The following is a 14205-nucleotide window of genomic DNA, read 5'->3' on the forward strand; positions in this document are numbered from 1 at the left end:
TAGCCAATTTCCATTTTGGTACTTGAATTAACATTTCCTGATTGGTCTTGCCTATCCCATGGCTGATAGCCCTAGTCAGCATAAATGTGATCACACTATAGATAATTTGAGGGGACCCATGTAAGGGATGCAGCATTTAGGAATTGCCTTCATCCATTAGTGGCATGAGGGGCAATCCTGGAGTACATTTTCTATTACCCATCCTTAGATCCAAGTTACATTTGAATATGGACAGGGATGAGCTTTGTGTTACTTGAATGGATAGTCTTTTCTGAATATATATCCATCTCTCCTCAGCATTCAGTTTAGATACCTGGACTGAGTATTTCTGATGCCATTTGCCTTGCTGATGTTCAGTAGGTTTATCTGTATTAAGTTGGAGGATGCCTTGTGTGCAAGACACATCACCTCTAAGCACTCTGTAGGATACTGAGTATAGTGATAAATCTTTGAGGTGGTCCATGCAAGACCTATTGCATAGGACTTGTATCCTTTTAGTAAGGTATCTCTCTGTGTATTCTAATTGTTGCATGGGTCTGGACAGATACATGCCAAAGTGGGCAATATACAAAATGACTGACCTAATGAGGGCTTTGCAAAGGGGGACAATAACATCTCTAGATCTAGTCACAATCAATTTGTTTATAAGCTGTGTAATATATAAAGACTTTCTTATGACTCTGGGCACATGTTGGTCAAAAGTTAGGTCACTGTACACACAAGTTCTCAAATGCCAAACAACTAGGTCAGTTCTAAGGGGTCATTATCAATTTGGCAGTTCCTTGAAGTAGATAACGTCCCAAAGAATACAATAATGTATTTCTTGGAGTTTAGTTTCAATTCATGATTCTGGCAGCAGTTATTGTTTGGGACAAACCTTCCTGCATGACGGTTAAGTCATTTGGGGATTCAATAACTGCTTCTAGCTTGCAGTCATCACAAACTTAGTTGACCAAAGCCCTTTGGTATTTCCTTTTACTTTTGAGATGTATATGCCAAACAGAAAAAGTCTCAGCACCGAACCCTGGGGGACTCCATTGGTGACTGGTGTCTTCCCCTGTTTTCATCTCCTGTATCCTCTGAGCAAGCATACATATATAGGTTCTTTGAGTCACCTTCCTGGTTGTATTAACCTGATTGTATTAAATTATATTCCTTATAGAGCACCACTTGTTAGAATGTGTTTTAAATTTGTTGTTTGGAACAGTCTTCTAGTAAGCAACAAAACAAAAATGTATGAACCAATAATGACAAAACTACCCATTTTAGAAAATTTTAACCATAAAAGGCCACTCAAACTTCTGTCATTGCAATCCACCTATATCAGTAAACATGCAAAATCTCTGCAGAAGTAAGTCATCTAAATAATTTCACATTTAAGGGATCTGTAACTAATGAAGAGGTTGCTGCTAGCAAAGAAATTTATATTTCATTGTTTCATCTACAAATAAATTGCTTGCTTCCCTTGAAGAATAAATTGCCTATGCTACATTAAAAAAATGATAAGCTAGTAATTTAATTTTATTTTATTTTATTTTACATTTGTTGACCGGGCTAGTCTAGCTTGATATATGTCCATTTTCAGTAGAGGCCTGGGGAGAAAAGCTCCACACATTTCAAATTAAAGTTCACATCTACAGAAGTACATATTTAGAATACAAATACGTTCACCGTAAAGAAAATAGAAATTTTAAGTGGTTACAAATTTATAAAGTATATATATAAAAAAAAAACTACAACATATTTAACTAGACTTAGTACAATTACTAATGAAGTTACAATTAAATGTTGAGAAAGAATAATAGCTAAAAGAAAGTATAGTATAAATGTAGATAAGTAAGGAAGATAAAAGGAAAGTGAAATGGAGAAGCAGTTGAGTAATACATCTAGTAGTAATATGTGTCACTGTTTTGAGAATACAGTAATGAGTAAGACTATGATGGAGAGGAAGAATAGTAGTTGTTAAAATGAAATTATTTCAGAGATAAGAAGGTAAGGCTGAATCAAGTAATAAGAGTAAGTTGGTCAGTCAGGTTTAGTACAGGGGCACATCCAATGTGTTTTCAGGAAGAGCTTAAGTTTATTTTTAAACAGAGTGATAGAGGGAAGTGTGGAAAGTTCAGAGGGAAGTAGGTTCCAGGTTTTTCCAACACTATTAGAGAGGAGAGAGTCTCCAGCTCTATTGTTTGATTTATTGATATATACTAGAAGTTTTTGTGAAGATCTTAGGGACTTCAGGTTATAATAGGGGTGAATAAGGTTAGATAGGATGGGTGTTTTGGTAGGTTGATAAAGTATTTTATGGGCGATGGCCAGTTGATTAAATTTCAGCTGCTGCTATAATTCAAGCCACCCTAGATGCTCTAAATTAATACAGTGGTGTGCTCTGAATGGGTTACCTGTGGCAAACCTGGCTATGCTATTGTAGGAGTTTTCTAGTTTCTTAAGGTTATTTTTTGACAGATTAGTAAATATGGGCGAGGCATAAAGAAGGGTAGAGATTAGATGGGTGTGGGCAATAGTTATTCTAGTTGCAGGAGTGAGGAAGGGTTTGATCCTATAAAGAGAGCCTATTTTTTTATTAGTAGTTTTCAAAATGTTGTTGATATAGGCGTCAAAGTTAAGGTTGTTGTCTATGGTGATACCTAGCAGTTTGGTAGTAAGATCTTGGGATATGAGTGTACCATTATTGGATGTTACAGTGAAGTCTATTGGGGGATATTTACTGGTAGGTGTAAAAAGGAGAAGTTTAGTTTTTTTAGGGTTTAATAGGAGACAGCGTTTTGTAAACCATAGTTCTACAGAGTTAAATACGTCTTGTGTAAGAGAGTGCAGTTCTGATATAGATGTGGCTGAGCATATAAGTGTAGAGTCATCAGCGTATTGTATACATGTAGCTTGGGGAACTACTTGGTGAAGGTCATTGATGAATATAGAAAACAGGAGAGGGCCCAGTATGGACCCTTGAGGGACACCAATGTTAACAGGTAGATGGCTAGAAAGAATGGTGTTCCAGAGCACAGCTTGATGTTTGTTATTTAAGTAGGAATGGAACCATTTTATAGCTAGTGGGTTGAGAGACAGAGATTTGAGAATGTTTATGAGTATAGTGTGATTTACCATGTCGAAAGCCTTGGACAGGTCAATGAAGAGTGCAGAGGAAAGCATGTTAAGGTTACGGTTTTTGTTGATGGTATCAATAAAGGAAAGGAGGGCAGTAGTTGTGCTATGAGAAGGTCTGAATCCATGTTGGGAGTTGTAAAGCAGGTTATTATGGAGAAAGTGGTCTAGCAATTGCCTGTGGATACATCTTTCCATGATCTTAGATAAAGGAGAGAGTAGGGCTATGGGACGATAGTTGGAGAGTTCAGTGGAGTCTCCCCCCTTATGAAGGGGAATAATATAGGGAATGGATGGCAAACTGATAACGGGTTCATACTTACTAGGTAATTCCTCCAAGGGAGGACATTCATAGGACTGCAGCATCCACTCCCATTAAAGTACAATACAGCACAGTATCAGTGATCCATCTGCATACTGTGGGAGTAGAATCCACAGCCTTCTGCATCAAAAGCAAGTATACTACCTGTTGTGCTACTAACAATGCAAACAACTTAGCATAAGTAACATTAAACTTCTCTTCCACTGAAGCTCTCAGCTCCTTGCAAAATCCACTTGATGATCAGCTAATTCTCTCAGCTTCGCAGCACAAGAAATCTGCAAAAAGCTAAAATTTATTTGGGGGGGGGCAAAGGCCCAAAATCAGGGACACATTTTAAATATTGCTTGTATAATCTTACAAAGTTGCTGAAATAAAGTGTTTTGTGTTACCATGTGTTTCCTGAAAGATAGGAAGACTGAAACTTAAAGAGCTATCATTATTTAGTGAATTCAGTTCTCACTGATTTGCGAGAAAACAAACATTTTAAGAGGAACATACCAAATGTATGAGTGAAATATTCTGTGAAAATCTGGACAGTGGAGAGCTATGGACTCAGCTCCCTGAATCACAAGTGGTGGTATGGGTAGTAACACTAACCATCAGGTATATCTAACTGGAACATTTTACACACACACACACACACACACACACACACACACACACACACACATGGGAGCAGCATAACACCTGCAAATAAAAGAAAAATACTCTCCTTACTGGCATGACTCCGGCTCTGGCACCACCAATGGAACAACAGCAGCATAAATCCTGTAACACAGAGCAATAAGAGAACAACAACAACTAGTTTAGTTAGTTTAACTTCCACATGTGACTCCATGTTAGCGTGAAAACTCCACTTCATTAATTTTTCCCAATAGGTCTTGCAGCTGTAAAAATGGGGGGACTCCCCCTCCCCTTGGCTCTATGGTTCCAGTGCCCATGGTGGAGAGGACTTGTCCCCCACTGCAAAAACATTGCTTTTTATTTCAATGGTCTGAGATTATGTCTTGGAGCCTGCAATGTGAGAGTTTTTTTTTTGGAGATATATATATATATATATATATATATATATATATATATATATATATATATATATTTGGGTTTACTTCTAAAGACCGAACCGACGATTCCCCGACACAGAAATCACCGACGCCAGAAAACCGACAACACACAAACCCGACAACACGAAACACCAAACACCATAACACCGACACATGGAACGTAAACAACACACTACACTACATAGCATACACACTAGCCCTGACCCAAACCCTAACCCTAAGGTCCGACACTATCGCACACTTCACCTACCTGCACCCTAACCCTAACTCACTTACCCACCCCTAGCCCAAGCTCCGACACTATCGCACACTTCACCTACCTGCACCCTAACCCTAACTCACTTACCCACCCCTAGCCCAAGCTCCGACACTAACGCACACTTCACCTACCTGCACCCTAACCCTAACTCACTTACCTGACCACTCCTACCTCCGTCACTGTCGCACACTTACCGGGTCGCGATCTCACATTACCCTTGTCGGTCTTTCCGCTGTCGGTGAATCACCCTGTCGGTATACGTACCTGTCGGTTATCTGGCGTCGGTGATTTCTGCGTCGGGGGATCGGCGGTTCGGTCTTTAGAAGGGGACCCATATATATATATATATATATATATATATATATATATATGTATATCAAATAAGAAGTACAAAGTGGTATGAGCAGACTGGGTTCCCAAACAACTAGTATTTGCAGAAGAATATAGGAAACACCAGACCACAGCTGATAGTATCAAATAAAGCTCCAAAGTTTAATCCACAGTACAAAAATGGTGAGCGCTTTCGTAGCCAGAGCTACTTTATCAGACAACTCAATAAACTCCACAGGGATTTTTAAAAACAGCAACAGCCTATCAGTGTCTGTTCCCAATAAACAATTAGCTTAAAAGCCAGTGATTTAAAGGAGAAGCACTAGATAGAGGCATATCACTTAAACCTCGGCACAAGTATGAATAGGACATGCTGGAGGGATAGATTCATAACCCAGAGGCTTCCCATGCTTTGGAACAGGATCCCAGTTCGTATTAGGCAGAGCCCCTCACTGACTCTCTTCAAGAGAAATCTTGATGAGTGGATGGGAGATCGTAAGTTTACCCCAGGGGTCACATCTGTGGCACTGCTAGACAGGGGCACAGTAAACTAATTCTATTATATAAGGGGACCTTCATTGTGTCACTACTAGACAGAGGCACAGTATTCTAGATTTATTATGTACATTTTTGTACCTTTTCATGGGGTGGCAAAAGCCACATCACTATGGCTAGGCTTACAAATGCCCCAGGGCAGATAGCCTAGTACTATACTATGAAACTATACTATGAAACTATATCAACTAATAAAACATTAAAATTAATAAAAATACATAAAAATATGTGGCAAAAGCCACATCACTATGGCTAGGCTTACAAATGCCCCAGGGCAGATAGCTTAGTACTATACTATGAAACTATACTATGAAACTATATCAACTAATAAAACATTAAAATGAATAAAAATACATAAATATATATATATATATATATATATATATATATATATATAGAGAGAGAGAGAGAGAGAGAGAGACTTTATCTGCATAGTGGCTTATTAACCAAAACCAGTTTAATACAAACTTTATCATTCAGGCCTTTGCCCATGTTGGCATGCATCCTAATAATCCATTCAAGCTCTTTAGTCTCTACCAAATACCTAATTGCACCCCCTCTGCATCCTAGCTGAACTTTCTCAATTACCATGAATTGAAAGTTGTGTGTTGTCCCTGATACTAAAACATGCCTAGCCAGGGCATTAGTTCCTGCCACTTTGTTTATGTCATATATGTGTTCCCTAATCCTATCACGAAACCTTCTTGTGGTCATGCCCACATAGAATGAACAACATGTAGTACAGAAAGCTAGGTACACAATGTTAGTGGTATTACAATCAGCTGTAAGTCTGAAATAGGTAGTCTTTCCAGTGTCTGGATATCTAAAATGCCCTCTCTTGTTAATATATTGACAATAGTTACAGGAGTTACATGGTTTCGTCCTATATACAGGAGTGGTAGGTTGAACATCTATTGCTTGCTTATACCTGGGGCCACATAAGAGTCTCTTAAGGGATTTCTCTGCTATGTATGCAATGCAGCCAAATCACCATGGAATTGTATAATTATTTCCTGGCAGATGATCCCACTACTCTTATAATACAGGGACTGCCCAAGATACATAAGCATCCACATAGTCCACCGATGAGACCTATTGTGGCTGAGCAAGGATGGTGTACTGAACCACTATCAATTTATGCAGAACATGTTTTGAAACCTGTACTAGCCAGGAATAAATGTATTCTTAGAGATACAAAACATGTTTTAACGGATCTACATGATCATATCAATAATTTTCTGCCCACTATGAATTGTTTAATGGTCACCTTGGATGTACAGTCCCTGTTACTGTAATTCCCAATGGAGTAGGACTAGAGTTTTTGTGTCGATATCTCAAGAAAGATGGAGTGTATGATAACAGAACTATTGATCTTCTATGTTTCCTGGTTGAAATTATACTGGAGAATAACATCTTTATGTTTGAACAGTGCATATATAATCAGTTGGATGGTGTGGCTATGGGCACTTCATGTGCCAATATCTACGCCAACCTTGTTATGGCAAAATGGGAAAAACAGCATATTATTGAAGGAACATGGTCAGAGAAAGTGGTATTTTATTGGAGATTTGTAGATGACCTCTTCGTGTTGTGGGAAGAAGATGCTACAAATCTACAGCAGTTCTTGAGTGACATCAATAGAAGTACACACTTTTTGAAATTCACAGCCCACAGTTCGAAGAAGAATGCTGAATTTTTAGATGTTAGTATAACTAGGAAAAATACAGGGGATTTTTGTACTGAAATCTTCTGTAAGGAATGCTATAGGAACACCTATGTCCATAGGCAAAGCATGCACCCCCAACATGTGTTCACTAATGTAATAAAAGGACAAGCATTAAGGACTTCAAGACTAACAGCAGAGAATGACAAGTTTGAGAAAGAATTACATCAGCTAGAAGACATATTTATAGAAAGAGGGTATGGGAGGAAAGAGGTTATTTCCATTACCTCGAGTATGGGTTCTCAAAGAAGAAAGGAGGGGAACTATACTTTTCTAATCAAGGTCAAGCTTATGAGGAAAAGATCAGAAAGGATAACCTGCTAAGAATTCCTATTATGTATGCTAGTAATATTAGATTACTGCAGAATATCTGCCATAGGAACTGGAATATACTATGTTCTGATGACCGAGTTAAGACTCTGTTAGGGACTACCCCTCAATATGCCTATAAGAACAAGAAATCCAAGAGACTCTTATGTGGCCCCCAGGTATAAGCAAGCAATAGATGTTCAACCTACCACTCCTGCATATGGGACAAAACCCTTTAACTGCTGTAACTATTGTCAATATTTTGACAAGAGAGGGCATTTTAGACATCCAGACACTGGAAAGACTACCTATTTCAGACTTACAGCTGATTGTAATACCACTAAAATTGTGTACCTAGCTTTTTGTACTATATGTTGTTCATTCTATGTGGGCATGACCACAAGAAGGTTTTGTGATAGGATTAGGGAACACATATATGACAAACAGAGGGGCAGGAACTAATGCCCTGGCTAGGCATGTTTTAGTATCAGGGACAACACACAACTTTCAATTCATGGTAATTGAGAAAGTTCAGCTAGGATGCAGAGGGGGAGCAATTAGGAATTTGGTAGAGACTAAAGAGCTTGAATGGATTATTAGGATGCATGCCAACATGGGCAAAGGCCTGAATGATAAGGTTTGTATTAAACTGGTTATGGTTAATAAGCCACTATGCAGATAAGTCTCTATATATGCACTTTTATGTATTTTTATTATTTTAATGTTTTAGTAGTTGATATGCCTCTATCTAGTGCTTCTCCTTTAAATCAGTGGCTTTTAAGCTAATTGTTTATTGGGAACTGACACTGATAGGTTGTTGCTGTTTTTAAAAATCCCTGTGGAGTTTATTGAGTTGTCTGAAGAAGTAGCTCTGGCTACGAAAGCGCTCAACATTTTTGTACTGTGGATTAAACTTTGGAGCTTTATTTGATACTATCTGCTGTGGTCTGGTGTTTCCTATATTTTTCTGCATATATATATATATATATATATATATATATATATATATATATATATATTTATGTGTGTGTGTGTGTGTGTGTGTGCATGTACACTGCAAGGAAAACTCAGCCAAAGTAGTGTCCTCACTATATAACACTTTAAGCAACCTGTAGTGGAGACCATCAGAATATACGCAAATGACCACTTAAGAACATACCAGTGTTTCAGCTACACAGCTTCTGAATGACCATGGATTTTTACTTTTTAAGTTTTATGAGTACATTCAGGTCAATAAAGCCATAAAGCTAAGCCACAGTAGGTGTAGACATGACATGTTTTGGCCTTTTTGTGACCTCATCCATAAAGCAAAAGTGGACTGTTTACTTAAGAAACACGGGAATTAGCCAAGCTAGGGTCATCACCATGTAATACTGTAAACCTCCTATAGTAGATGACTATGGAACAGATGCAATAGATGCAAATGACCTCTTAAGGACATGCCAGTGTTGTAACTGCAGGGCTTTGGAAAGACCAGGGCTTTTTTTATTTTTTTAAGTCTTTATGGGTAAATTCAGGCCAATAAAGCCAACCACATGCTACATTTCAGAGTTTCTGTGACCTCATCATTATAACATTAGTGGATTGTCCGGCTACACTTTAGAAACACAGGGCTTAACACACAGCCTGATATCCATAAACAATAAGGAATCTACAAAATATCCCAAACAAAATCCAAGCAAGGGGTGAAGATGTTACACAGACAAACCATCCAGTAAAAACTATAAGAAAAACTCATTCTTGCTAAAGTCTTCACTATGTAATACCTTAACAACAGACCAGTGGGGTATATGCAAATGAGCACTTACGAACATACCAGTGCTTCGGCTACATGACTTCTGGGAGTATTTATAGACAATTAGTGAAGTTCATGGTGCATTCTTCTTCCAAACCCAGAATGCTGTGATTTATACATCCACATAGCACTGCAAGTAAATAGACAATCAATTGCAGAAAAAATACAAGCAAACACCATATAATAACATACAAGTGAAGACATGTAGCATGAGTGCATAGTGACACTTAAATGAAAATTAGGGAAATCAAGTTGCTGTTCATGGTCATCTGATGCAAAAGACTGCAGGCAGTTGCAAATGACTATAAAGGCAAAGAACACACAGAAACAATGTCATTGCAAATAAATATGTGGGCAGCAGCAATGACTTGTGTTAAATAGGCATTTAATAAGCTCAAGCAACAGTCACCTAGATGTGCAGGGGACATCTCATGCAATAGAAAATGGCACCCCCCTATGCAAATCTGAATTGGAGAGAACGTTCACAATGGAGGAGTAAATCATACAGAGGGAGACAGAGAGCCAGATTCAGCAAAGTTTATTTTCCATGCAAGAACAGTGTAACCGCTTCTGCATGGAAAATGGGTGCTTTGCGATCCACGAACATGCCGTTTTCACATGCATGAGCAGCCCTACACTGTTCCTGCACGAAAAACCATTCAGCATGCAAATCACCTCATTTGCTGGTGAAAAACATGCAAATGAGGTGATTTTGCATTACAGCAAGATGACGGATTCAGTATAGGAACAGTGTCAGTGCAAAAATGTATTCAGCTATTAGCCAAATACATTTTTGCATCTGACAAAATGGAGGAATGACAGTTCATGAAAAGCATGTATTCATGTTGAACAGAAATGAGCATTAAAATATGCTTAATTTTGCTAAAAATAAACTTTTTGGGGGGGCAATCTTGGCTGTTTAAGCTGAGGGCAGTGGCATGCAAACACTGAGGTGCTGAAAATGAAAAAAACAAGGGAAACCTGCATTTGAACAGAAATCTGCATTTTGCCATGATAGTCAGTGGTATGCAGAATGTAAACAAGACAAGGGAGCGCTGGTTATCAAGGGGAAAGGGTATGCTGGAGAGTTGTAACTATGGACCTACAAGCTGGGGTATGCAAATGAGGGGACTTATACTGAATCACAGATTTGTCTCAACTGGCAGCCTGCACCCAACTGTGCAGGTGCAGGAACAGAGAACCATGTAGGCAGAACACAAGGATGACTTCAGTAGGGGGTGTGTTATGGTTGTTATAAGCTGATTGGAGCCCTGTGGCATGTGTTTGTCTTTAGCTAAGCACAGCTAAGGAAGGGGAGTGTCAGCACTGTTTACATTGCCTAAATGGGTGTGCGCGGTGTGCACCAGGTTTTAAAGGCTAAAAAAAAAAAAAAATAGGAACTAGCAGCAGTGTTGACATTTGAGCACTGGTAATGCGTAGAGCACCTTGGACTTTAAATTAGGAAGAAACTGGGAAGGGGAAAAGTAGGAAAGCAATCAAGGAGTACTAGCATAGGTGGCAGGTGAAATGTATCAGACTCGACCAATTACACAGGCAGCAGGCTAACACAGCAATATAAACCATGCAAACACATTACAGACAAGTTTTTCCCACAAACTCTAAAGCACCGCTGTACACAGATGGGGGATGTTTAACAAGCAAAACTAACTAAAAATGTTAGAGACTGGTGCCGCTGTACTCTATCAATATGTGCTAGAGACTGAGGGTGGTGAGGAGGAGAATGCTGACAAGTGACCCACAGTGATGAGGAGGAGAAGAGTGTACAGGCCCAGGGTAACCTACCAGGGCTTACATGAGCTGGAGATAGTGGAGCATTATAGGGTGGAGAGGGACAGTCTACACCAAATCATTGAGCTGTGCTGACCACACCTCACACACAGAACCAACAGAGAGGAACCCATCCCAGTGGATACCAAGGTATGTGTAGGCCTAAGAATACTAGCCACAGGTACCTTCCAAAGACCAACTGGGGATATAATGGGGGTCTCACTGGCATCAGCATCAATGGTACTCAACCAGTTCCTGGATGCCATGTCACCACATGCCAATGAGTACAAACACCCATAAGGTGTTGACCAAAAGCATGCGTCTCTTCCACCGTATAGCAGAATACCTTAAGGTAGCTGGTGCTATAGACTGCAATTACATCCACATAAAAGCACCATCCGGTGAGCAGAGAAGAGTCTACATAAACTGCAAGGACCTCCCCTCCATCAACTGCCAGGTCATGTGCGATGCCCAGGACATTATCATGCAAGTGTCTGCAGGCAGCCCTGGAAGCAATCACGACTCCCACATCTGGAATTCCTCGCAGCTGTACCAAGAGTTTCCCGGGGGACATCCCATATTGCCATCTAGTGGGGGATGCTGACTATGCACTGGAGCCGTGGCTGATGACATCCATCAGAAATGCACATACACCAGAACAAGAATGCCATAATGAGGCACACGCACAAACCAGGATCATTGTAGACCATGTGTTTGGGATGCTCAAGTCATGGTTCCACTGCCTTGACATGTTCGATGGAGCCTTGCAGTACTCTCCAGCTGCATGTGCACAAATGTTCATAGTATGTGCCATGCTACACAATATGATCCTGTAGAAACAGCTGCAGCCGGAACAACACAGGGAGTGGTCACACCCCCAACCATTACCAAGACCACAACAGGCACAGCGGGACTTGGAGGAGGAACGTCCTGAGTCTGCTCCTGTAGGCAAACGTAGGTGTGCACAGTATGCCCTGGCCTTGGCAAAGAGGCAAGGCATACCACACACAATGACACTATAGGGACCCAGGGACTGATACAGCTCTTTGACTCACACATACAGTAAAATGGATGCCAAACATGACACTACCTGTGCTTTACCATGTATAGGGAGTGTACTACATGCATCCGACATAGTCATCCTTCCAGCACCATCCTCAATACTGGCCCAGCCACAAGGTAAGTCAGTCTTCCTAGCAATTACTGAATCGAGTAGTATATTTTGATAGTTGTATCTATGGTATGGGTGCAAGCATGTAAGGGAATCGGGTGTTTGAATGAGATAGCAGCAGATAGTGGGCACCTATATGGGTAGCATGAAATCCATAACAAAGACTGGTGTCAACATACTAGGCAGTACTAGACAAGGTGACAAATCCCACCGCAGTACATGTGGTGGCCCAAATAACTGTGGATGTCCATAGGACGTCAGTGAGGCTCACTTATCCACCACCAGCCTCAGCCACAGGACAGGTGTAGATGACCATAAATAATGGCTGGGCTAAGGCTTCCAAATGATGGCAATGGTGAACAGCCCCCCTCCAGACCTACACAGAAATACTACAACAGGTCTCACAGTTGTATGTTAGTTCTGAAGGGTAAGAAATTTGAAATTGAAATGCAGGTCAATAAAACCTAATATGTGTACTCTGCTGATATGCCTCCAGCCTGCATGATAGGTCAGAATACAATATGAAATGGAAGCCAGCAGAGTACAGTCATAGAAAATGTGTAAAGTCACCAGGTGTGCCCCCACCACAATCCTATGTGGAAATACAGTAACATGTAAGTATGAGGAGTAATATCAATGGAACACAGATTGCCTGAGCTGCCCCAAATCTACAGGATAGATTGTTGCATGTGTACAATATGCAGGGGTCTGTGTGGTAAGTTGTTGTGTGTTTAATATTGTCTGGAAGTGGTCAGCATGTAGGCCTGGAGGGTTGTGTCTCAGTGGCCTACAGGTAGTACTGTGGTCGACAGGGCCATGTTCCGACAACTGCAGTGCCAACCACAATGCTTCTCAGAGATACCCATGTCAGCAGTCTGGCACCATCTGAAAGATGGACATGCCATGAACGTGGGCCCGTACATAGACACAGTACACTGGTGGAAGTAACCTAGAGAGAGTGCATATAATGTAACTGTCAGCTGCACACAACTTTGGAGTTGTACGTACAGGTTAGCAACACATTAGTTGTCTGTGTAGTATGGAATACTAATGTAGACTGGCCAATTACTGGGAGACCACAAACGGCAGATTTATGAAGTAATGAAAGATTGCCTATGTCTCTGCACAAGGCAGCAAGCATAAGGAGAATGCCCCAGGTATATCTGTGAGTCCGTTGCCAGTAGCTTCCATATCACACATGCACTCAGCTCACCCCACCATCAGCCACAGGTTTATCACAGGTCATATCCTTGCTGTTGGGAATGAGTACAGTATGACCCCACTTCTGTATGGGAATACCCACAGAATGCAGCATGCTGAATAGGTTCCTATGCAGGTGTGTCCCTAGCTGTAAGCAGCACCCTGCCCACATCCAGACCAATGGATCAATATAGACAGGAAGTATGGCCAATAACACCTCACACACGTACCCTGTCACCCCAGGGGAATCCACTGGCTTGCAGCCTGGGAATGTATGAGTGACAGAATGCACTGGCCTGCTACAGATGTCCCGCATCACTAGCAAATAGCCTACAGTCCTCTATCAAAGGCCTGTGCCTCACCCATAGTGCTAATATATGGTATCTCATGGGGTCCTAACTAACAACCAAACACAGTCAACAGAACACAAATGCAAGGGCATGTTGACAAATCCCAGTAGCATGCCCCCATGTCCTACTGCAAAAAACTGTGGTTCAATCCATAAATACTGCTGAGATTAAGGGCCACCTATAGGGATATTTCTCAGATATTGCTCGCATAATGTTAGGAAG

Source organism: Protopterus annectens, chromosome 5.part0 (assembly GCF_019279795.1).
Source record: "Protopterus annectens isolate FY-2018-M chromosome 5.part0, PAN1.0, whole genome shotgun sequence".
In the NCBI taxonomy this organism is placed as follows: domain Eukaryota; kingdom Metazoa; phylum Chordata; order Ceratodontiformes; family Protopteridae; genus Protopterus; species Protopterus annectens.